This window comes from Amblyomma maculatum, chromosome 6 (assembly GCF_055883805.1).
Source record: "Amblyomma maculatum isolate TAMU_Amacu chromosome 6, ASM5588380v1, whole genome shotgun sequence".
Classification (NCBI taxonomy): domain Eukaryota; kingdom Metazoa; phylum Arthropoda; class Arachnida; order Ixodida; family Ixodidae; genus Amblyomma; species Amblyomma maculatum.
The window spans coordinates 26,158,294-26,170,523 of NC_139349.1; the positions used below are offsets into that span (position 1 = coordinate 26,158,294).

General features: G+C 41.7%; 1 long non-coding RNA gene across 8 annotated transcripts in view; it reads left to right on the forward strand.

Annotated features, from left to right (window-relative positions):
- The first annotated feature begins 1,018 nt into the window (after nucleotides 1-1,018).
- Nucleotides 1,019-12,230, forward strand: part of LOC146185294 (uncharacterized) — a 63,757-nt gene continuing 52,545 nt past the window's right edge. For all 8 annotated transcript variants that reach the window (XR_014707783.1, XR_014707784.1, XR_014707787.1 and 5 more), the window contains exon 1: nucleotides 1,019-1,214. This is a non-coding gene — a long non-coding RNA (uncharacterized LOC146185294). The remainder of the gene's footprint in view (nucleotides 1,215-12,230) is intronic.

Genomic DNA, 12,230 nt, shown 5'->3' on the forward strand with positions numbered 1-12,230 from the left:
AATATCCCAGGAGGGTATTTCTGCTTCATGCGTTTCGAACCAAACGCGTGCCGTGCCAGTAAGGTAGAAGATGACATTGGCCAGCATCAGCGTGGCGTCCCACCTGTTGTGCTGGCTAACACGCTCATAAAGCGAAAGCCAGTCCTCGACGTCGACCTCATCTGTACCGCAGAATGAGCCAGGGTCACGGGGGTGGGCTACGACGACAGTTGGGGTTGCAGAGGTAGATGGAGCCGCGTCGGTTGTCATCGTGACGGTTCCGAGGTGACGGCCACTGCGGAGATCCAGCGTCAGATTGTGTCGAACCCGCGACCTCCACCAAGATGTTACGGGGATGCACTTAATGTAACAGCACTGCGATGGGCTGAACTCGGCGCTGAGACTTCAGTAGCCGTGCAGTGTCCACTCTGTGTGCGTCGTCCTGATTCTCAACGCTTTGTCGTCGTCGTCTTCGTCAGTGAGCACATCACTTTGGTACCGCGTTTCCAGGTAACATTATTATCGGCGACACCACTTACATTTGTGATCACACCATAATCCCCGCACTCCATGTCCACTTCTAAACCCCTCTGAGAAGTCAAAGCTTCGATATTTGTCCATGATTTGCTCAAAAATCTGCAGTTTTCAACTCATGTCCCACGCTACTAGGCAATGCAGCCTACCTTCCAAAATTTAGTGGTCTACTGAGCGCTGCCGACCGAACGTCTTATTTAGAGCAGCTAGTAATGCTGCATAATCTTCGCGTTTCGGATACAATTATTATACGAAATGAAAATGTATTTTCGATATTTATACTGCGGCGCTTTTATTTTCTACAAGTGATGCCTAATACTAATGTAGGAAATGGATTGAAAGGTACAATGTAACATAAGTGTATATTAGATGCTAACCAAGACTAGATGCCGCTGACAATAATGCGAAAAGTTAATTGACAGTGCCTATCAACTTTCAGCTGGCACTTTCAAACTGCGGACGCAAGCATGAAATATTCATTTATGAGTGGCAGTTAAGACTATTTCGTACTCTGGATATGAAAAGCGTTAATGGCACATCAATAGTTCACTTGCGAGATTCCTTGACTTATTGGCAGACGTGTAAACCTCCGCTTGTTTAGAAGCCCAACAAGTGCGACTGGTGCGGCCAAGTCTACAGCGTGCATGGCTCTCAACCTTAGGGCCGCGGATTCAAAATTCGACTACAACCAACATATTTCTGTAAGCAAAATTCTTTCCTTCTTAACGTGCACATTTCAGATATGACCTCTTGATTCTTTTCAGACAGAGCATTTACCTCGCATTGATTTCATGTTTTCATCCCATTCGCCTCACTCGTGACGTCATATTTAGCGTGAGCGCTGTGAAGTTCTTGAAATTTTCTTGCGAGGTCACGTGCTGTGACGTCGTCGACATTCTGGACGCAACTTTTCAAGGACGACGTAGGGTTTCGTTGGCGAAAAGTTATATACTGCTTTCTTATTAGAAAGGGACATGCTCGATTTCGCAACCCCGTAGGCCCGACGAAGAGCTTTGACAATGAAGAAAACAAAAGAAGAGCTTTGAAAGAAGAAAGTGTGTATCTCGCTACGTATATAAGCCAGGGCCGCAGGTGAACAGCTGTATTGCCTGTGTCAAAACCTCCACATGAAATCCGCCCGAGAAGCGCTTGTGAAAACGTGCTCGGTCTACAATTATTACGCGCAGGTGCGTACTGAAGATAACATGCGCACCACTAGGCTTTCGCTTTTTTGGTATGTTTCAATAAGCGTGGCCTATAAATGGAAGCTGTGAGGCTTGATAAGCCTCAAAGCTAGATGAGAGTTGCATCTGACATGTTTTGAAAGACGTCTTTTGCGCAGCGGCTTTGTAAAGACCATGAGAGAAAAACGGGTTTGCGTTTCCAAAACCGGAAGACTAAGAATTATGGCAGCGGCAGCCTTTGTCAAAAACAAAATATCTTTTTTTCACTACCCTCTCACTGCAGGAAATGCGCCCTAAATATTCATGCGCTACGAAATGTGAGCTCTTTTAACGAACTTTCTAATGTGAGTTATCCCAAGTGGCACACGTTACGTGGCCCACTTGGGGCCCGTGTGGGTAAGTTGGGCTTGAGAAACCACAATAATACCCATGAGGGCCCCGTTTAAGGATCGAGCCGGCAAGCCCAAATTGGGCTTTTTCCATCTGAGCATCATATAGGCGTGGAAAGGGCTAACTGAGTACATACTCCCCCATTTGGCTCTCAAGGGTCCCGCTTGGGAAATTCTAGGCCGATGCGAAAAAAATTTGCGCTTTGTGATCATCAGTGGAAGATCAGAAAAATAAAATGCCGGACAGATGTGTATAAAACCTCGTTCTTTCAAATGACGATCAATGAGTGGAACAGACTACCAGCTGGCATCACTGAGTGCTGCACGGAAAGTTCATTTCGGGCTTTTTTATCAGATGTGTGACGTGGCGCGCAGTTTTCTGGCGCGTGTTTTCTTCATTTTTTTTAGTGTTTTCATCCCTTTATTCGTCGCGCAGTTGCGTCCTTTCAATGCATGTTTTTCATTCGGTCTTATCACGTGCGTCGTGTTATTTTCTTAATTTTTATGAATTTTTATTGTACTTCTGGCCTTTCCAGTAATGTTATTTGTCATCTCCCTCCCTGCAATAATGCCTTCGGGCGCTGCAGAACTCTGTAATAAAAAAAAAGCTGTCCCAAGCATATCTATGCAATGAATAAAGGCTATTTTTACTCTAAAAGCTATTTTAATTATGCAGTATTCGCAGAAACTATGCAGCAGTAATTGTTCCACTTTACGAGTATGTACGTAGGTATCTCCAAACCTTTGCGGCGGCATTACTATTTTACTCACGCTAGTGAAATATATATTCAGACCCACGTTTTGGGGGTGATGGCGAGCCCACATGATTGTAATGTTGGGAATAAATTTTCCTTATGTTACTGAGTGTAGAATGCAAGGCATATTACAAGGTGAATACAAGGTGATTAACGGAACTTGGAAAGCCCTGAAAATGCCAGATTCAACCGTGTTGCCGCTTTTAAGCGTTTGGACACAGACCACACCTGGGTAGGAAAACAAAACGTGAGAGACATACAGATGCAGTAGGGAAGGATGATGTCCAGGTGTGCCATCCCAGGCGCAGCTCTGGGATGGCACACCTGGACATCATCCTTCCCTACTGCATCTGTCTCTTTCGTCTGTCTCTCACGTTTTGTTTTCCTACCCAGGTGTGGTCTGTGTCCAAACGCTTAAAAGCAGCAACACGATCCAAGAAGATTCACTCTTGAGAAAGATCGGTCTCCGATCGAAACGTCGAGTGAAATGAAAAGTAAAAAATGTTTCCTTTAATGAAGCGTATACTGCGCTGTATACTCTTTTAGCAGTCTAGTACGTTATGTTCTCGCAACATAACCTGTATATATATATATATATATATATATATATATATATATATATATATATATATATATATATATATATATATATATATATATATATATACATATGCATAGCAACTTTATGATACCAACGTTGCTTGTTAACGATTGGTATAAAATACTAAACTTTAGATAACTTTCTTGCATTGGCTTGTCCTCGCCACGCATTCTTATCCGGGACAGATTAAAGAGCACTGCAGAATCTGCTATGAAGTAATGCGAAAGCACGGATGCTGCTGTTGGTTGCTTCTCCTTAATTCACTCCTTGTTTAGCCATTTTAGTTTTTGGTACTTTCAAATTGCGCACCAATCCCTTCCTATATCCTTCACCGGCTCTACTTCCGGTTGCGGGGCGTTACATCACTGACGTTACATTAATTCACTTCTTGTTTGCCCATTTTAGTCTCTGGTACTTTCAAATTGCGAGCCAATTCCTTCCTATGCCCTTTTCTGGCTCTACTTCCGTTTGCGTGACGTCACATCCTCTACATCACATTAATTCATTTCTTGTTTATTCATTTTAGTCTTTAGTGCGTTCAAATTGATCGCCAATCCTTCCCTAGGCCCTTTTTCGACTCTAGTTCCGGTTGCGTGACGTTACATCCTTGACGTCACATTATTTCACTTTTTGTTTACCCATTTTAGCTTCCGGTACTTTCAAATTGCGCGTCAATCCCTTCCTATGCCTTTTTTCGTCTCTACTTCCGGTTGCCTGACGTTACATTCTTCACTTCACCCTAATTAACTGCCTGCATTAACTACTTTTGTATTTGGTATTTTCAAATTGAGCGCGAATCCCCTCCTATGCCCTTTTTCAGCTCTACTTCCGTTGCGTGACGTCACATCCTTGGCGCCACAATAAATCGCCTCTTGTTTCCCCTTTTTTTGATCTTCGGTACTTTCAAATTGTGCGCCAATCTCTTTCTATGCCCTTTTTCAGCTCTACTTCCAGCTGCGGGCCGTCACATCTTTGACGGCACCCTAATTGACTGATTTAAACAACTATTTTAGTATTTGATACATTCAAATGTGGCATCAAGCCATTCGCTAATGAGACCTTTTTCGCCTTTACTTTTTTCATTTTTTTGACTCTAATTAATTACTTAATTACCCTTTCGTCCTAATAATTGTTTCGCACACAACATTACATCACCCTCTATCAATTGACACTACTCATTAACCCCTACAACTTCTCAAATATTCACAGCTGCTGCAGACACAATTTTACGTGCTTGCCTGTTATTATTACCTAATTAACGTATTGGCCTAATTATTTTTCTGCAGATACATTACGTCCGCCTCTATTGATTGATACGACTCATTAACCTCTAGCACTCATCAATTACCCGGAACTGCTGGAGACACTAATTTGCGGACGCGGTCTGCGGACAGAAATCTGTGAACATAGCGAAGTAAAGCTTTCGCGTTAATAATAATTCATGTCTTACTTGAATTAGTCTGTCTAATATAATGTATCTGTAAAATCGCCCACCAAGTATACTGCTTAGTAAAACTGGTCTAAGGTCACAAATGATAATCCAAATTCAAGTAACTATCAATAGATCCAGACAACTATCAAAAGAAATACAGAGTTATACGTGTACGGGGGTTTAGTTTTGTTCATCGATCGATCCCTTTCTGTCATCAGAAAGGCCAACTTATTTAACGAAACCCCGATATTGGTCGAAGTTAAAGCCTGAAATGAGATGTGACCAGCATGTATAGCAACGCATGGAATGTGTACAGCGCGTGTACTCATTAAACTATAATATAGTATAATGTGCCTTGATCCATTCATCGAACGCTTGTGAGACACTCGGGCCTGGTGGGCTTCAGTAATTCGATAATCAAATATACGCCGTGCGAATTGTTCAGCGTGCTCTCAAGCTAATTAGCAGCGGAAATGAACGCCTGTTATCGAGTCCAAGACCCGCACGTAGGAAATGCACACCCACACCTACAACACGCCATTCCGAAACTTACGCTTCAACGTAGACTGGACGTGAAATATTGCGCAAACGATGCTGGCAACAGACAAATTAGGTCAATTAAATTTCTATGGACAAAAGGAGTATGGCAGGGCAGGGTAGGCTTAAAAATCCCGTCGTGCCGAGTCGCCTGTCAGTCGATAGTGATGTAATATTCGCTACTTTTTTTATTCGTGCCCAACAACTACAAGAGGAAAGCGTTTCTCCGTTCAGCGGATTGTAGTTCTTGATACACGCTTTGCATGGTACGTTTTTATGTTTTGTAGTATCCTTATGTTACTGGCCCTAACCTATCATGATAAGGTCCTCCTCAAATTCCTATTTTCTCGCACCACGTTTATCAAGAAGCAAGTATAGTATATCTACACGAAATGCCTGTAACTTGATAAACTGCATTTTGTCTGCATAACTGTTGTTGTTGTGGCTGTAGAAAGAAGGAAAAGAAAATGCAGAGGCCTGCAACTGTTTTAGATATGCTAGTAGTTAATTAAAACACTAATATTTCACATAGTTTTAGGACAGAAATTTTAGCTGCCTACCCATTTGCAGTAGAAATCTTCCTCTTTTGCTTCATTCGTGTCTTTGTCGGGGTCGAAGTTGTATACCAGAGAACACTAAGAAACCTGTCGAAATATGATGGCTTGAACTAACTAGTCTCCGTTGTCAGTTAATGCAGTGTGTCTAGCAGGTAACACGCACGCTGTCTTCTATAAAAGATCCATACAAGTTCATTATAGGCTTCGAACGCTGCTGTACAACATTAGATTGCTGTACCTTAACTGTCTCAGTTTTATCCTACCGTGGTTCGCAGCGCTAAGTAGCTTTGCCCAGCACATTAACACCAAAGTTTGTTGCTGTACTGTGCCATCACACTGATCTAAGAGCAACAAATTTCGTTAACTTTTTCTTTCCTCCTCTGTTGGACCGGAGTGAAGAGTCTGAGGCAATCTGATTGCTTCGGTCATAATCTGCAAAGCGTTGTCGCTTAAAGTTAAGCATCGTATAGTGCCTTCGCCCCATCTGGTCGCTGAGGCGATCCATGATGCTATCTTCTTCAATATCCAAGCCTCTAAAATGCAAATACTGGCTTCTACTACTTCTAGTAGAGCCTACAACATTACTATAGATATTTTGTAACACACCTTCGTTCCTGATTTTCCAGTATGTCACTGTTATTAGAATTAAATTTATTATCCGATCTTCGCATTTATGACAAAACACAGCGAAACAGAGAAAAACAAAACAACCAAGCTACCAGCCGTCCTCGTGAAGGCTGGAATGAAAGCAGGCAGAAGTAGACTTTATTTGTGCTTTATTAAGGGATTGGGCGCGCTCGTTTTGCTCTTTTGAGGAAAGGGCTTGAAATTGTCTACAACCGTTATTACTGAAGCTTACGTGCTCTTCATATAATAAACGTGATAAAACAAATTTTTAGAACCCACCGGGTAAGAGACGTGGGTTGGCTTATTGCTTCCACATATATTTTGCTCTTTCTCGACGGAGTACAAAGCTTGCTGCTTTGTGAAAGATCAAACCCCTATATAGACCTGTAATAAATCGTATTACATCTAAAGAATGCTGGTCAATCACCGGCGCTCGGGCAGCCTTATGGCAAATAAATCGTGACAAATTAATGGCCACCTGATAACGGCTCTGGTTCGAAGGAAAAGAAAGTACTTCAAAACCATCTTGCACACTTGTCTGCCTTTGAGGGGAAAACTGCTCTTTGAAGTTTGTTTCCAAAGTCCAATGCACTTTTCGCAAGTCCCAATACGGTGGCAGCTGACATCCTAGAAGGTCGTTCGATGTCGGTCCCCTGATATTGCGACGTATACATGTCGTAGCTAGCTCAGTTCTCCATTAGTTCTCCGTATTAGGCAAGCGGGATATTCTGAGAATTTTAGAAGTAAAACAGAAGAATATAGCACACCAATAAAATGAGTAGTGTTAGCCAAGCGGTTAGGATATAAAAAACGGCTAGCCCAGCTACAAAGTATAAATATCAAATTTGAGAACATAAATGACCTGCCTCGTGTTTAGGTGGCGGTTAATGACTTCATTGTGCAATCACATGAAGATTGATTTTGACGGGAGAAGATAAATGACCATGTAAGTCCTGGAGTCCACCAAGAGTCCGCCTCACGATAGCGGGGATGTCTCGAAATATTAATCTTTTCTTTCTGCGCGGCTTCCAGAATCGAAATGTATAGATATTTGGAGATCAACCGAAACTTTTGTTGTTAAAAACCGGAGCGCAGAGGTAGCTATGAATGTTTCAGCAAATCAACATATTAGCCTAATTTTCGCCATGGTTCAGTGTCTTTTAACGGCATTGCAGTGGCTGCCATCCAGCAATCTGTAGCGATACTGATATATTATCGCTTAACGGTAAGACAGTGTAATGATTTGAGATAAAACACAACGTCAAGAGTATGAGTGAGCCTCTATGCTAGGACACATTGCTCCAGACCCCATTGACCTGGCTGATTTTATCGCTGTGCTGTGTAAAACCATGCAGAGCTCACGCCATAAATTAGTCGGCTGCCGAAGTCTTTTCTTGAGCCTGTTATGAAATGGACAACATCAGGATGCTCTCTGCAGCAAATATATAACCAATAACGGCTCTTAAGTTCAAGTTAATTGGAACTACTTTACGTTGGAGAAATATATTCCGTTTGAACTGTACGCAACAACATTATCAGCCCTTCTTTATGCAACACGAAATGTTGTTAGGAGCTTAGCACCTACTGCGCACTTATTCGGCTACTGATTTGCGAAAAATTCTCACAGAGATTGCACCCTAGTACCCAAATTACTGCAGCAAACCACTCCCAAAGGTAAAAGCAGCGAAAATTTTCAGCGCTGTGTGCCCTTATATATATGAGGAAAGTGAGGCAAATCACTTTTATATCTGATTCCATTTCATGATCTTAACAATCATGTAAATAAAATCGGTCTGAGTTTTGTCGTTTGACTATCAGATCGAACTGCTTAAACTATAAATAAAAAAAAATATTCAGGTAATAATGAAAACTATGGGTTGCTCGAATACAGCCTCAAACTGTCCCTCCCCTTAAGAGAAGACATGAGTGTATTTTCCAATATATGAAGCCAGGGGAGTGCTTAATAACTTTTGTTTTTGTGTGCTAACCCCTTTTTAATGCGTTTGTGTTAGAAGCCTTACTGCTGCACGTTTAGGAAGTTGTTTGTGTCCCAGTAATATCCCTCGAACGTCGACAAAAGTGAAGCCCCAAAATTTTAATACGGAGCCTTCACTAAAAGTGTTTCTGTTTATCCTCTATTGGCGGTAAAGATAAGTTCTGTGGTCCGCGAAGACCATCGTTGTATATTTAATAAGCTACAAGTTTCTCGGAACTGAATAGAAGGTCGCACTGGATGAAATTCGCTTTGTGCTGGCATTTGAGAGCAATGTAATGTTTGCACCCCCTATAAGCCACCCTAGACACTTAAGCGAGTCTCGGATGCGGTGGCTTGGTGGGTTTGAGGCTAAAGTGCTATGGCACTTAAGAGTCGAACCCAGACCGTGGAGGCAGAATTTCAATAAATAAATAAATAACTTATAATAATTAATTAATTAATTATTCATAAATAAATAAATAAATAAATAAATAAATAAATAAATAAATAAATAAATAAATAAATAAATAAATAAATAAATAAATAAATAAATAAATAAATAAAATATTAAATCGGTCCTTCGGTCGGTCGGTCAGTGAACTACCTAACCAACGGAGAGGAAGGTATATAAAAAAAAAGTTATTTTAGGTATGTAATTTAACAGCTGGAAATAATTGTTCCAAAACCCAGAGGGCTCTGGAACGGAAAATGGTAGGGGTAACATTAAGAGATAGGAAGCGTGCAGAGTGGGTCAGAGAAATAACTCAAGTTACTGAAATTCTAGTGGAAATTAAGAAGAAGAAATGGGCATGGGCAGGACATGTAGTGCGAAGAGAGGATAACCGATGGTCGCTTAGGGTAACAAACGATTTCATGGGAACGAAAGCGTAGCAGGGGGCGGCAGAAAGCAAGGTGGGCGGATGAGGTTAAGAAGTTCGCAGGGATCAAGTGGATGCAGCTAGCACAGAACAGGGTTAATTGGAGAAATATGGGAGAGGCCTTCGCCCTGCAGTGGCTATAGTCAGGCTGATGATGATGATGATGATGAAAACATCATTCAAAGCCCGTGGGCTTTAGATGTTTTTGTGGTCAAGTGAATAAATATAGTATCCTAAAAATGGTTCTATGCAAGCACGAATGCACGGATTTAATTGAAAATATAGAACTTCTGTATATAGACCCCCAATTGTACACTTCAATGCAGATGAGAAAGTGGTTTTCTAGGAGGTAAAAAGTAAACCTTAGATTTCTTGCCTCGAAGACATTCCCTCAAGTCCAAGCGCACTGTTTTGCAAAGGCGCAAGTTATATTTTTTTAGAGGCACGATAGCATTGACGTAGAAAAAACAGTGTTGTATCAAGCATGTATAGTGTTTCTATTGGTGAATGTCTTCTTCCTAATAACATTATAGTATAAATCTTGCAGAAGAATAAACCAAGCATGTTATATTGAAGGGACACTCGATTTAAATAGCTCTTGCAAGTACTTCAATAAATTCAGGCGTCATAAAAATAGTTGAAGTACAGTGATTTTGCATTTTGGTGCCGCAGCAGCGAAGAAGCACGTCAAGCACTCTGTTACATCCCGCTGATGACTGACAAATACATCCCGACGATGACTGACCGACAAAGGCGCTATCACATTTCTATCCCCTGAGTGTCTATGTGATTCGGAGAGTCGTGTTTTCATAGTCACTTGAAAAAGCTGCCACACAATGCCCTCGCTCGCAACAAATATGCTTTTGGGATGAAAAGACAACTGACAACTTTGTTGGCACGAAAATACCACTGCTGACAAGGATTAGGCAAATGAGTAATCATGGTAATGAGCATGCCAGTCAAGAATATACCAATAACTAACCGTTGAGATATTACACCCAGGCATATTGTTGCAATCAAAGATATGTAGTTGAAGATTAGTAACATCCATTTGGCCTTTCAGAATTTTCAAAAACTCTATTACTCAGGGTGCTGTCACTAAACAAATGTTTGGTTATTTCTCTCAAAATCTGACAGTTGCGCGGCTGCGTTGCGCTGAAAATAGCGTTTACCAGTGGATGTCTTCCATCACCACAAGCGCTCTTTGACCTTCTTGTTCCGGCTATGCCAAGAGCAGTACGGGCTAGACAAAGTAGGTCAAGTGCCGCGAGTGTACTAAAGGGGCGAAATTTGCTCGACTCTATTCAGCACAGACATAGCACGGAGAATTTTCTAACTGCGCGACAAATGATCGACATTTTTGTTTTTAATCAGAGCGCTTACTTTATATTTTTAGGGCAGTTATTACAAATGGCGAGTTCAAAATAGCACATACAAAGAGGTGCCATGCTCTAGTAGTTAGGCATTCAAATAATTAGCGATTACTTCATCTGCCCATTAGCTAACGTGATTGAACTGCCTAAAAACGTATGTCAGCTGTATTACGCGGCCGAAAAAGCCTTATTTTTTTCTTTTTTTTTTTTTGCTCAAACAGCTCATTTCAGGACATTCCGGTTTTGTTTTATGAAACACATGAAATCTTGGTTGTTGTATACTCGGTAAGACATTTTTTTATATTTAAATCACAAAAATAAATACTGCCCCGTAAATCTAGTAAGTCTTCTTTTTTGTAACTGTATCGCCGATTGCTTCCTACAAAAACTAGTGCCATCGCATTGAAATTATTTTCTCAGAGTGTTAACATCAATCAACCATGTGTCAGGTTTCAGTTTGGTTTTACGCGCACAGCGAAATACTTCAGCCACAGCTGCATCAAATATTTAAGGCTTCTTTATTCCTCTGCAAGTCAGATTAAATTTAAGCGGGAGAAATTCTGCCCGCGTTCAAGTGTGCCGTTGACAACAACGCACCTCCTTCTGGTAGAGTAGATGGCATCAATCGTAATCGCAAAATTTTAGAAATTGCAGCCCCCACCTTCCACTTGCTGCTGCGGCTCAGTGGTTACGGCGCTCAACCAAACACTAAAGGGACGCGGGCTCGATCCCGACCGCGGTGGCCGCTTTTCAAGGGAGGCAACAAAATAAAAAAAGCCACGTTAATGAGCCCCAGGTGGTCGAAATTTCCGAATTCCTCCATCATGTCATTGCCATCATAACTTGAATTGACTTCGGCATTTACACATCACATACGAAACCAAAACAACCCAAGCATTCACAAACTTAGCGGGTAAGCTCATAGTTTAGTGACTCTCGTGGCCTTGACTTCTCGATTCGACTACTCCTTCGCGCTCATTGTCTGCCAAATACGCTTGGCAGCAGGAGCGGTTAAGTGTCATAAAGCTACTCGCCCCAGGGTATGGTAGCGAAACTAAGGCGCAATTTGGGGCGTAATTGGCACCTTTTTGTTTAATCTCAGAGTAAAGAAAGATTTAAACGCTTTGTATCTAATGTTCATTCTGACCTAACACAGTCGCATATATGTGGGTGAAATAGTGCCGTTCGGAGGAATCTGGAAAGTGCTCGTCCAAGAGCCCGAACTAATGACGTATGGTGGTTCATTGGCACGAAGCGTTCCTGGCGGCTGAGCCTTCATCTAGAGCGATTCGCAGCCATCTCCTTATGGAAGTCACCAGCACATTTGTCTCATGTCGTCTCTGCATGATATAGCCGCTACTATGCATATGCGGCTCTACTTGATTGTTAGGCAAGGGTCTCCAAACTAG